Below are 13,126 nucleotides of genomic sequence, written 5' to 3'. Positions count from 1 at the left end.
ATGGTTACCATTAGCTGCTAAAGTGAGTTTACCCAGAAGTTCTATCCCAACAAGTTCTAGGGCTCTGTTACTTAGAAGAAAAAAAGACATGAGTATTACATTACTGTTAATGTGTTTGAAAGCTAACAGAGTATTTCATGGCTTCCTTGGATTATATACATATTTGGCATGAGTAGGCATATCAGAGTTTAACGTCCACATGACATTCTACACACCCTTACCCTTCATCCTGAAGGTCTAAGCTCTTCTGCACTACTGTTTTAAATTTCTGAGAATATCCAGGGGCCATTATACATTGCAGACATGACTGCTTGTGCACTGCAGCCATGTGCATCCTCTTTGAAGTTTGATTTTGGTCTGCTCTGCAAACTACTACGTTTTGCCCCAACACCTAAGCCAGACACAGGGTCTTAGAATGCACACACTGCTGTTCATTATTGCGTATGCACGTGAAGGAAATCAAAAAAATAAAAATAAATAAATAAATAAATAATGAAGACCTAATTCCTTATGGAGAAGTGGACATCCTTAACGTTGTGATTAAGAACTATTTAGAAATAATCATCAGTTCAAGGGATCATTCTCCCTCGAATCATCAAACATGATTGCAGGCTCATCATGTCAGCCTGTCATGTCACTGAAGGCAGCTCCCACTGCTGTCTTTGTGACCCCTGACCAAGGGCGAATTCTTGTTGGGTTGTGTGACAAGACAGTGACAAGGCTGTGACTAAGTCTGCTGCACCCATGGGGAAACAGCAATGGTGATGATTGCAGTGATGATGGTGATGTCAGTGTGACGCTGACATGTCATGGCTGTCCTCATTATAAGCTTCTGAATTCTAAGCAGACCTTACAGCTGGCTCTGCTGCCAGATCACATAATTAATGAAGGAATGGATCAATTAAACACAATCAGAAGTCACAGAAACACAGCACAGTTTCTTGAGAGAGATTTTGTTTTGTTAAGGTGTTAAAAAGGGCTCTGAAGGGAGGGATGTGTTTCTTACAAAGGCAGATGAAAATTTTGTTGAGCAAGGCGATTTATGTTTCAAGTTGAATGTTTTCCATTTGTGTCAGTTGCTTGTGTGTGTATGCAAGAGAGACAAAGGGACCCTGTTTGAATGGTTCATGCTGTATAGATCAATGGATTCATGGCTGTCAGCTTTCTGTAACTCGACTTCTATTGTCAACTTCTTTAACCTCTTCCGTGCCCACCACTCTTTCCTGTCATGTTTTAATAACAGATTTTTAGGAAGTAGAGGACTTTTCTGGTGACAGCAGAACATTGTTCCGTGTCAAGAGAATTTTATTTAGCGCAATAAACACATTTCTTTCATTTCTTTGCCAGTACACAGCATGTGTCAGAAGTGAGAGTTTAATTAGCCTTGCTATTTTGGAGAACAAATATATTTGATATAGGCACTTAAATGATTTCTTACATTGACATTTACTGGGCAGTTAAGTGTGTTATCTTAATCTCAAGAGAACAATGGTATCAATGATAAAAGGAGAAAGCAGCTAAGGTCAAATCAAAGAGGTCCAGGTCTGATTTCTATGAGGTTCATGAAAAGACTGCAATCACAAATCAGAGCAGTTTGGGTCACAAAGTGCAAAGAAATGGAAGATGACTCATGTAAGATGACTTAATGGGGATATGGTACACCTAGTTAGATTGACCGCAGTACATTGATAGTGTCAGAGGGAAATTTTCTTGAAGTAGACATGCAGACGTGATCATAAAAAGTCATTTCCTTCACAACTGGAATGTACAGGAAATTAACCTTTCGTGACTATCATTTATTGCAAGATTTATTAGAGGTTTTGAGAGTTTTTGAGAATTGTCTAGTCATATTTATATTCAGATTAATAGATCTTAAAATGCAAACTCTTTGAGTTCAGATGAACATTAGAGAATATGACAAAGCTATATTTCTGGTCGTGAAACAGAAACAGAAACAATAGAGTCAAAGCCCTTGTGAGCTTATTTGAAGTTCTTAATGTAACACCCCAATTTATGTTTTTTGTTTCAAATCTCATCCTCTGTAGACTAGATGGGTGGCTATAGATGGTTTGGATTTTAGTTAATTTTTGGAGCACAGAGACTGTGGTAGCTTGTATTCAGAATGATAGGAACTGATTCTAATAGTGACCAGTTTTGATGATGGAAAAATGATGATTGTAAACATCCAAAGAGAGAAAGCTCCCTGTCAATCCTTAAACTCAGTGGGTTATAATGTTGCCAAAATATTGCTAAAAATTTCCTTGGATCTGGTGTTTTGTTTACTGAGGAGGTAAGTCTCTGAGTAACATGCCCAGTCTGTGAACTTCACTAGGTATGCAGACCAGTTAACAAGCTGAAGGTTTGTTCGTCAAACTCGCCAGTGAGTGAACGATTCTGACCAGCGGAGCGGAGGTAGAAGTTACTAGGAATGTTCTGATGCGATTCCCTTGAGAAAACTGGTCACTATGCAATTGATTACCTCTGCCTCTGTGAAGGAGTGAACTACAAACTTTTTTTCAGGCACCTTAAAACCTTACAGAGGTAAACCCTCTACCCCCACATTTATCAGCATTTAATCCCACAAACAGATCCTACATGAGTGAAAATTAAAGTGAACAAGGAAAGGGAGTTGGAGAACAAAGACCAATCACTGAATACCTGGAGAATGGAAGAGGGAGAGAGAAAAAGATTCGGGAAGTGGAACACTAAGCAGGGGAAGTAGGGATGGAAAAGAAAAGGAATGGAGATGGAGGGGAAAGAAAATAAGGGCAGTTTAAAGTGGATATATAGGTCATCCGCATGGCTCAGAGTTTAGTATCACTCCGAGACATATCCGCCTGTCTCTGGGCTTCACCTGTCTCCCCCCTATAACATTACAAGCACACATACTGTCATACACAGTATTGCACTATAATAAAATTATTACAATGTCCTGTACAAACTAATAGACAATGCTCGTATGTCTGTTCATACCTATGCTTTTTTACTGCAGTTCTTAACCTCTTATATAAGACATGGATACATTTAAAAGGAGTTTGTGTTGAATGTAAGATATATACAGTATCTGTTCAGGACTGAACATGCTGGTCTCACTCTGTAAATTCATTCAAGCGGTACCCACAACTACTGATGATCATGTGTTGTTGGATTTGCACAAACTTTTACAATTCTAGCCTTGTCTAAAAAACTTTGGACAGCATAAGAATGGCATGATTTTAAAAGAGCCTAAATTACTCGATACTTTGGATTACAGCAAGACACACTTAGCAGCCATGTGGAGTAGAAGAGGCCTCTACAGACTTAACTATCAGCCTCTGTGTTTTATGTATTTGTTTAGACTCTTTTTTCCTGTGAGGCTGTTACAACTATCAAAGAGGTACTGATTGGGCATCCTTCTCAGCTCATTAAGTGGCTCTGGTGGATGTTTGAACCTTTCAGGGTATTTCGCCCCTGGCCTGAGTTTAAGCGAGTGTTGTAAACGCACCAGTAACTGCTACTAATCACTGCATATTCACTGACACTCTGCAGACGGAAGCTGGGAGGTCCTAAGAAGTTGGAGAAAGAAGTTGTTGACAGATGGAAATATTTTAATTTTTTTAGACACTGCAGGGACATTCAAAAAACAGTTTGCAAGATAGGCACTTCCCACGTCCCAGGTGAGCTGTTGTAATTGTTTAGGGTGATTAAGCAGATGAATACATAATTTTTGATGGAATAAAACAAGGAACAATGCCTTTGTATAACTTGTGTGGCTGATCCTTTCTCTTCTCTGTCCCTATCAGTCCAACTGATGGATCACTACTGATGGGAATCTGTTTCTGGGGCTCTCTGATTTGTTTTGTACTCCCTTCCCTCTCTCCCCACCCGCTGATTTATTATTCAAAAACCTTGCTTACCCCCACCCTCTTATTCATGTAACTTTTGTACCAGGCTTGCCGTCGACCCATAATGTTCATAAGCATAGCGGTTTGACCATCTCTACCGATTAGTAGTAGCCTTTTTTTGCTTTTTTGTATTTTACTTTTGCTAATAGTCTGATTGCACATTTAGTTTATTTCATTTGTTTTGATCCAAGATTGTTTATTAAAGCAGAAAGTGCATAGTTAAAATCGCACAAGTTTTTCTAAACCAAAACGACATGGATTTGACATGTAGTTGAGTTTTGGTCACCTATTGTCTCACAAGGTTGAAATTTCTATTTCAAATTTCACTATATTTCACTTTTGCAAAACTCTTTACACAGTTCTGTTGTCCACACATCACACCTTATATCCTCCCTTCAGTCCACTTGGGAAAGAATTATGTTGTAGCCTGATCCATCCTGACAATCTTCTGCAGATGTCCAGACATCCAGCATTCATATTGTCTAAGAGGGATGTCTGAGCATGTGGCTGGTGGTCCCAAACTGTAAATTAGACTCACATATATAACCGTCTAACTTTGTGTTATGGCTTTGGTTTTGTATGCAAGTTTTACAGTTTTTATGACAATATGTAAACGTTAAATGGGCTAGGGTTAGAGTTAAAGAGTTTTGGTGGTGGTAGAGTTTGAGTGAGAAAATAGTTCATGGATTTTGAAAGATGTGGTCAGTGAAAGTGTTTTGTATCAATGCAATCAAGGGTGATCCACAGTGCAGTCTACACTGCTGTTGTACTGACTGTTTGATGAGTTTTGAAAAAGGGAACTCAGAATAGAGAAATGTGAGTTAGCAATTGATATAAAAAACTGTAAGGGCATAGTTTCAGCTTATCTATTTCTAGTTCCATTTGTTACAATGTGGCTGGAGAAAGTCAGTCTCTCTTTGGTTGATAGATATGTCTAGTTAGGAAGTCTATCTGTTGTGTGATGCAACTCTAAATGAACATAGAAAATCCTCACATAGGAGTGTTTGTTTCTGGCTCTTCTCAGACCTATTTTGCACATGTGCAGCTTTCACAGTAACACATTGGTGCTCATGCACACACATACAACTGTCAGCCACAACTGTCAGCCCCTGATTTCCTTCTTTCTTTCTCTCAACCACATCTACTTGATAATCATACATCATGCACATTGTTTTAATCTGCTGTAGGGAGATGAAATGTGAAAAGAGATCCAAGTTTGGGATAGTAAAGGAAGTGGCGGGAAAAAAGAGAGAGGGGATTTGGTTGTGTTTGGAAGCTTAAGTCTGACCATTCATCTGGTTCCATTCACCCTCGCTCTCCTGTCTCTGCCTCCTGCAGTCAGACCTGCCTGAATATAGGACAGGAACTGTGATCAGCCATTCTGTATGTTTATTTTTGAATGCGTGTGTGTGCGGCACGTGTATTCACATGGTGGGAAGTTTTCCAGTATGCCAAATTACAGTACGTGTTATGTATGCTAGTGTAGGGGTTTGCAAATGTGTGTGTTCCCTGTATGTTATTAATATCTGCAGTGCAGGAGTTAAGGTATATGGATAGAAAGGAATCCAAAGTTTAGAATAGTTGTTTCCTTAGTTAACTGGGCTCTGTCATTCAAAAAAAAAAAAAATCTATAGCCTTGTTTGCGGCGTCTTAAGGCTACTTTTTACACACACTGACACAAAAACCAAAATTGTTAGTTGGATGAAAATGCGTGTCATTCAATTGACCGCACGGCAGCTGAAACAGATGTGAATGAGCTTTTAACTTCCTCTGTGAGTGATCATTTTACATGTAAATATAGCCGAAACGACAGCACAGCTGTTGTCTGATGTGTATGATAATTTTGTCAGCAGTGCAGAGCAGGAGCTTGGAAATGGCTTGGAAGTGACTGCTGGTTAACATGTAGTCTTAATGGGCCACGTTTCAGTCACTATTTCATACTTGTTCCGTTGTCTGACAACAGAAACATGAAAACATGTAAATGAGGACAGCCTTATTGGGAATTCAGCTGTATTAAAATACTGTATATGTGAGCACAGAGAGTAGGAGGGAAGCAAACAGATAAAGGGTGGTCCGGCCATATACTAGGTTTTGACCTAGTCTTACAGCCATTCATGGTCTAATTCATACTTGGCTGGAGTGCAATCCAGCCAAAATCTCCTCCTAATCTGTCATATTTTTACACCATGCTCTCTGCAGTGTTTAGGCCTGTTTTTAGAGCATCTATGCAAGTGGTTAAAGAATGTCCCTAATACTGTGTCAATTTGCCCTGGGGTTGGTGTACCGGGGTTAATGAAAAACTACTTTGTCTCTTTTGAAACTTTGAGATTAGCTAACAAGCCAATTGAAAGGAGGTTTAAGTGGCATATTAGAGTGGGATCTGCTTTATTACACTTTGCATGTTGCATGTTCTCCCCTGCATGGGTTTCCTCCAACAGTCCAAAGACATGCAGGTTAACTGGCAACTCTAAATTACCCATAGGTGTGAATGTGAGCATGAATGGTTTTCTGTCTCTATATATCAGCCCTGTGATAGAATGGTGATCTGTCCATGGTGTACCACGCCTCTCACCCATTGTCAACTGGGATTGGCCCCAATCCCCTCCCGTGACCCTCACAGGATAAGCGTTTAAACTAATGGATGGATGGATATTTGTATTTGCAAATTAAATAATAATTGCATAAAATTAATCTATTTCACAGTTTGAAGACATTTAAGGATGCAAATGTGCACCACTCAATACTGACCATAACATGACATGAATTTGCAATATATTTAATTTGTTTTCCCAAAAAAACAGCTAAAGCATGATCCACATTTGTATGATTGTATTTAGGTAACTCAAAGGTAAAGTTAGGTTAAGACTGTGGTCTTGATTGAATGTTAAGCATAAGACAGGACCCTCTAACCATTTAAAACATTTTTCCGAAACTGCAAAATCTTTCCCTTTCCCCTCACCAAGTATTTTACCTAACCTGGACAACATGAGGGATGAAGGATTTGAACCCTGGTCTTAGGTGTATTTTATCTCTTGATGTCATGAACAGACAGCACAAGACAATCAAATCATCTTCGCTGTTCTGATGGACTTACAATTTTCTATTTCACATGGCTGAATCAGTATGTCTGGTTGTGATCCCAAGATACCCTGCTGCAAATGTACAGATATGAATAAATTCTGACCAGACTGTTGTGACTCAGAGACAAAAAAGTCACTTCCTAAATCCTCAAATATGACAGGTTCAATAAGTTCTCTCTAATGAAGTGTCAATAAAAACTAAATATTAAAATTATTTGAAAAAGCAAGTGGTATTTGGTATCTGACAAACAGAAGCAAATTAAATGTATTATATTTATTAGATTATTTATTTAGGCTATCTTCTATGTACACATATACACTGATCAGCTACAACATTAAAATGATTCACTGGTTTTAATTAAATTAAAACTGGATTAGAAAAAAATTAGTAATCTTTTCTTGAAAGGAAAATTGAACCTGTTATTAGTGTTCAAACAAAGGGCAAAATATATTTTATCTCCTGGAGTTTGCACAAGATCAAGTATTGGACACACTGTTGCATTCTCTGCACTTTTAAGAGGAGAGAACGGCTGCAAATTCCATGGGTATAACAAAACAGATACTCAGAAATTGACTTGATACGCGTACTTTATATGAGTGGACAGCCCGATTGCTGGTTTGTACTGAGGTGATGATTTTGTGTTTGTTGCTGTTATGCTAAATTCACACTACATGATTTTTGCCCCGATTGTCCATTCGCCAATTTTTCGAGATTGCCGAGAAAAGCTCCAGATCAAAAGCAAATCGTTTTTCGCTCAGAGCTGGCGAATCGCTGCGCAATAGCTATTTGTGAATCGTTCAAAGATGCAATCCGAGTACTTGCCAATACATTGCAGATACCCGAAAATTATCTAGCAGGCTAAATATCCGGACCTGTTGACGAGTCCAAATCTAGTAGTATGAAAAGTGTTGTGACCCGATTGTGACTGACAATGAGTGCGTCAGTGAGCTACAGCTAATGAGAGTGCAAGACATGGGATAAGGTGAAACCTGGGGGTTAGAGTTGTACATCATCAACAAGCATGATTACTAGCAAGGTTCCATGGTCTTCTTAGACAGTGCGTTTTTGATATGTCCAGCGCCCTGTATCACAACCAAGGCGAAAAAGAGAAGAAAAGAGGTGGAGAGAAATTTTCTATTCTCTTCAACAGCCAAGTGAGCAAAATAGGTTGATTCAGCAGGGGCTAGTTTGTCATATTATAATGATGCCTTTACAAATATGTAAAGGCAGTTTGAAAAATACAATTCTGGAATGCACAACAATTGACAATGCATTTGCTTTCTTTCTTATTTTTATTTTTATTTTGTCTTTCAATTGAGGAGGTTAAGACCAGGGCAGTATCCCTGTGAACACAGTACTCAAAGTTGAAAAAAATGAAACTGAGTGAGAGTGGGAATGAACCCTTGACACCTAGGCAAAAATGGCTCCTCCGGGTCATGGAAATCATAAAACAATATATTGTTCACCGTCCATGTGAGACCACTGTAAGTTATACTGTATGTTTTTCAGTAAACACAACAAACAGACTGCAAACATAGCTATTTTAATTACCATTATTCTAGGTGTTTAATATTTCTTATTTAAATTGTGCTTTTATTCATTGTTATTATAGTGAGCAAGAATCCAAATCTACAGTACGAGTATACACTACTATGAAATACATGCTGTAAATTTAATGTACAAATCATTAAAAATTATTACATTGTTATTAATCAAAGTTGAAAACAATGACCATTATTTGCTATTTTTATAGAACTGCGATGTCCACTGACACCATTTCTGTGTCACCACTCTTCTAGCTTGATGTGTCATTCAGTGAGCACAATGACACAGAACGTCAGGGTGATCTTTCAGAATCACTCGAACAGTCACAGACACCGCTGTCGAGACCTGGCACTCCATCATTTAGTATGTTAAATACTGACTCCCTCCTTGAATTTCTAGATGAAGGAGCTTCCCCAACAGCTGTTGAGGAAGCTCCTTCCCCTGCTTGATCAACTTCCAGCAGGGTGGTGCAAGGGGAGCCGAGGACAAGATGTTGGGTAAATTGATGCTGAACAAACACCTGATGCATTCACTACATTTAGAAACCAGGTAGTATGTGAATTAAGGAAAATACAAGATCCTGCAAATCTAACTAGATTGAAAAGGAACATGATGAATATGATATATAATCAAATGCACCACCAACACCGTACATATTCCAACCCATCATTCCACCTCCTCCAGCAATACAGCTCCATCCTCAGTACGTGTCAAATCAGGGTTCTCGACCGCAAAGCTTTTTGCAAACACTGCAAAACTACAAATCAATTGAAAGCCTGTTCAAAGCTATGCTTCTTCAATTTTGTCTACATTAGCAATATTTGATTTATTTTGTTTTTTTACAGGTATCTTTATATTATATGTGGATTTTTTATTTTTTATTTTTCCATTGTAGTGAAATTACTAGTCTGTTGCTTTTTACAGTGTGAACAGGTTGTATTTATTTTACTATTATAAAAGAAATAAAAGCAATATTGAAATTGCAGTGTTAAAAAATAGTTGTAACACTGGTTGGAATCTGTACCATAATGTGCAGGATGTTGTTATTTATATACCTTTTCAATAAATGTATGAAAAAAGGTTACAAAAAAAGTCTGTCTGAACATGCAGTTGAAACAATAACATCACAAAGTATGTACAACTTGCAATATACTGTATCTTGAAACTATACAAAACATACTGTACTGGAGGTGTTGAATCAATAACAGAACCATAATAATAATAATATTAATCTTTATTTGCATAATAGCACTTTTTAAAACACAAAGACCTTAAAAGGCAATGCAGTAAAAATGTGAAAAACATACACTACCAGTCACAAGTTTCAGAACACCCCCGTTTTTAGTTTTTATTGAAATTTTAGCAGTTCAAGTTCAGTGAGAAACCTTAAATGGCACAAAAGTCAGCTGTAAACTGCCCAGGCATATTTCGGGAATTAAGAAATAGGTTCACTTACAAATTTCCTGCAGCAGTGGAAGTAAATTTAGCCATGAAAGTTAATCCAAACAGTTCCTACAGTTGTCCCAACTTTTGTTAATGACTTAACCCTCGATCTGTACAAAGGCTGTGTTGGAACAAACTGTGTTCCTACATCCTCTGATGCATTATTAGGACACATTTTACTGCAGAATGGTGAAAAAATGAAAGTAACAAAGGTAGACAGAGTGGTTGGTCAGGGATTCATCCTACAACAAGATAATGATCCAAAACATTAGAGGAAAAGAACTGGATGGTGGCAGTCTCCAGACTTAAACCCCAGGGAGCTGGTCTGAGATGAACTTGACAGAAGGTGAAGGCAAGCAACCTGCAAGTCTAACACATTAGCGGGAACTTTTCAAATAATGTTAGGACAAACTTGCTGAACAACATTTCCTTTCCATTGTAGAAAGAACGTCATAAGTGTGTTCATCTACTGGATGAGTCAAACATTTAGCTTCAGTTTAATTCAATAAGAAGATTCCATCATTCCTTGTTTTTTAAAATTTCAAATTTTTTATTTGTTCTATGGTTTAATTTCAGAAACAGTGAGACACTGAATTATGTAAATTTAAATAACAGCTGAAAGAATTGAGGTGTTCCAAAACTTTTGAGTGGAGTGTCAAGAAAAAAATGCTGAAATTATAAGAATAACTACTGCGACATCCCCACAATACTAAATATGGTCTTCCTGCCAAGAAACGAACCCTGCAGGTGAGACAAAATAATCAAGCAGCATTTTTGCAGAAGCTGTTCGATTGCATTCCTTTCTATGTTCCACCAGATTTACTTCTGCCTGACTCTCTCTTGCACTTGGATCCACAAACGCCTGCCCTTACAGTCATGTCTTAAAGGGTATGCATCATCGCCAACAAACATGTATGGCATCATTATGTCGGAGTTGGGCAAAGGCTCAGACGGAGGAAAGTTCACCAGGCCCTAGTCCATCGCTTTGTAAAGGTCAGAGGGAGCGAACCGCCCAACGTCTGCGACCCTACATTTGGCATCCACACTTGCATAAATGAACTTCTAGTTTGGAGCCATCATTATCAGAGAACCTGTCCTGTAATTGTGGTAAAGGCTGTGGAAATTTCCATTTCTGTTCAAAGTCCCGGACTATTGTCCGCTATTCTGCCTCTGGTGGTGGTGTTAGGCCTAGTAGTCTTAATTTGGTACTGATTCTTATATTTGCCCCACATGGTAAAAATAATACATTTCTGCAGTACTGTGAATATGAATTTATGACTTAAGACTGTGATTCTTACATTACAATTAAAATACATAAAATCAATAATAGCAGTACTCCACCAAAATACATGAGAACAAATGAGTTGAGATTTGGGCCTAGTGGTTTTAACATTTAATCGAACCACACTCCTATCTGTAATTAAATTTTAGATAGCCATAGTAGCAAGTCAAAAGTTTATTCTTACTAGCCCAAATGGTAATTAAAGATATGCACAATAACGTTCTTACTAGTACAAATTGTACTAAATTGTAGCTTGTATTTCAAGATATCTACAACTTTGATCGTACTAGTCAAAACAAAATTTAAGAGATCTAAAAATTAGTGTCCATATTAACATTTAATAGCTAGACTGGATATATATTGCAGACATCTATAATTCAATTCTTCCCAGTCAAAAAGAACATTTCAGATATCCACAATGACATTCTTCCTCGGACAAATGACATCACTTTTGCCAGTCATGTGCATTTTGCTTTCAGTTTCAGATATCCACAATTGGATTTTTGTATCTGGAATAGATTTCTTACTAGAAAAAAAACATTCTAATTGTGGATATCTGAAATTGCATTTTTAGTAGTCATAATAAAAAATTGTGGATCTCCGTAGTGACATTTTAACTAGTCAATGTATTTGGGCTATTCAAAATTACATTATGGATATCTGGAATGGTTTTTCAGTTTGATATCTGAAATTAAAATTATGACTTGTAACAACTGGATTGTAGATATTGGAAAGGGGAACACAATAATATAGAATAATAGAGAATACATTGGCATACAATCAATCTTTCAATATTTGCAAAAATATTTATTAACCTCCAACTCTGTCCGCACAACAGACAATCCCTGATGTCCATGTATCCCAATCCATTCTCTCATCCATATTCTTTTCTTTTTCTTCCTTGTATTTTCACTGCAAATCACTGCACAAACAACTTGGATCAATTTTTTTTCTCGCAGACATTCGTTTTCGAGAACAAATCCTATTTCACGTATGGTATCACGTCATTTCCTCCTGGTAAAAGATCTTCTAATTTGTAACCCCCTGTCACTGATCAGTCGTGCAGTGTGTAAACTACAATTTCAAGATTCAGGGTCACAAGAAAACAAGTTGTGAAGTAGGAACAGTACAGCAATCTGGCGACTTTGAAAGTCATGTAGTTTGTACATGGCATTAGCTGCTTGGGGTACCCTGCTTCCATTACACTTCACCACTTGGACTCAGAGCCCAATACAATTTATTGTGCCAGTGACCTGCAAATACCACTTCTGGTGACAGAGGTGGCTGTTGCTGCTGCCTGGTGAAAGTTATATAGTTTCACCCTAAGTTCAGTAACAAGACCCTTCCTTACTCTAATTCCATTTCCTATGTCTGTCTATAGATGTGTCAACCCCTTTCTCTCCCAAATGTCTCAGTTCTCACACTCATTTGTTTGTTCATTCATTCCCAGACACACTGATATCTATGGACCAAGAGCTGGTCCTCACAGACAGCAACCTGTTAGATAAATGCTCCAGAGTCCACCAGTCACACAATAGACAAATCACCGTAACCCAACAAAACTCCAACCCATGTCTGACAGGACAATTATTCGTCTCCAGCATGCCTTCAGGGAAAATAGCATCCCATTCCACTGAAACAACATTAAAGCAAAATTTTTCTAATTTTACAAAGACTCCAGTTCCACCACTCCTCCAGCCAGATGCTCAAATCCTTGTGCACTTCCAGGTTCCCTTGCCAACGCTACTTCCATGCTGAATGCTGATGTCATCCTGCATCCAGCAGAACTGCTCCAGACCTCTTCAGCCCTCATTCCTGAGGGCCAGGTTGTATTCCCACCTGTGCCTGCTCCCTCTGTGTTTAACTTGTGCCGTATAGTTTCTTCATTTCT

Source organism: Xiphias gladius, chromosome 17 (genome assembly GCF_016859285.1).
Source record: "Xiphias gladius isolate SHS-SW01 ecotype Sanya breed wild chromosome 17, ASM1685928v1, whole genome shotgun sequence".
Taxonomy (NCBI): domain Eukaryota; kingdom Metazoa; phylum Chordata; class Actinopteri; order Istiophoriformes; family Xiphiidae; genus Xiphias; species Xiphias gladius.
This window is presented reverse-complemented; position numbering follows the sequence as displayed.